The sequence below is a fragment of the Arachis duranensis genome, chromosome 7, assembly GCF_000817695.3.
Source record: "Arachis duranensis cultivar V14167 chromosome 7, aradu.V14167.gnm2.J7QH, whole genome shotgun sequence".
NCBI classification, from domain to species: domain Eukaryota; kingdom Viridiplantae; phylum Streptophyta; class Magnoliopsida; order Fabales; family Fabaceae; genus Arachis; species Arachis duranensis.
In genome coordinates this window covers 33,421,847-33,423,143 of record NC_029778.3, presented here as the reverse complement: position 1 = coordinate 33,423,143, position 1,297 = coordinate 33,421,847, and positions in this window count along the sequence as shown.

Sequence of the window (1,297 nt, the reverse complement as noted above, 5' to 3'; positions counted from 1 at the left end):
TATAGGTGTTTCCATAAGGTTCACCCATGTAATTTACCTCTGCTATTGCAGGGTTCTCAAGATCATAAGCTTCTTCAGAAGATGCCTCTTTAGTATTGTTGGATGCATTTTGCCATCCATTCAGACTTTGAGAGATCATGTTGACTTGCTGAGTCAACACTTTGTTCTGAGTCAATATGGCGTTCAGAGCATCAATTTCAAGAACTCCCTTCCTCTGAGGCGTCCCATTATTCATTGAATTCCTCTCAGAAGTGTACACGAATTGGTTATTTGCAACCATGTCAATAAGTTATTGAGCTTCTGCAGGCGTTTTCTTTAAGTGAATGGATCCACCTGCAGAATGGTCCAATGACATTTTGGAAAACTCAGATAGACCATAATAGAATATATCTAATATGGTCCATTCTGAAAACATGTCAGAAGGACACTTTTTGGTCATCTGTTTGTATCTTTTCCAAGCTTCATAGAGGAATTCACCATCTTTTTACTTGAAGGTCTGAACATCCACTCTAAGCTTGCTCAACTTTTGAGGAGGAAAGAATTTATCCAAGAAGGCCGTGACCAGCTTATCCCAAGAATCCAGGCTATCTTTAGGTTGTGAGTCTAACTATGTTCTAGCTCTATCTCTTACAGCAAAAGAGAAAAGCATGAGCCTGTAAACTTCAGGATCTACTCCATTTGTCTTGACAGTCTCACAAATCTGCAAGAACTCAATTAAAAACTGATAAAGGATCTTCAGATGCAAGTCCATGAAACTTGCAGTTCTCTTGCATCAAAGCAACTAATTAAGGTTTCAGCTCAAAATTGTTTGCTCCAATGGCAGGAATTGAGATGCTTATTCCATCAAACTTGGACGTGGGTTTAGTAAAATCACCAAGCATCCTCCTTGCATTATTGTTGTTGGGTTCGGCTGCCATCTCCTTCTCTTATTCAAAAATTTCAGAAAGGTTGCCTCTGGATTGTTGTATTTTAGCTTCTCTTAATTTCCTCTTCAGAGTCCTTTCAGGTTCTGGATCAGCTTCAACAAAGATGCCTTTTTTCTTATTCCTGCTCATATGAAAGAGAAGAGAAAAAGAAAAAGGAAGAGGAATCTTCTATGTCACAGTAAAGAGGATCTTTATGATTAGTAGAAGAAGAAAGGAATAAAAGTGAAGAAGAACCCAAACACAAGGGTGAGGATAGAAGCAGTGATTGGAGATGAAGAGAAGTGAAGAGAAGTGTTAGTAAATAAATAAATAAATAGAAGAAGAGAAGAGAAAGAGAATTCAAAAATAATTTTGAAAAAGTAGTTAATAAT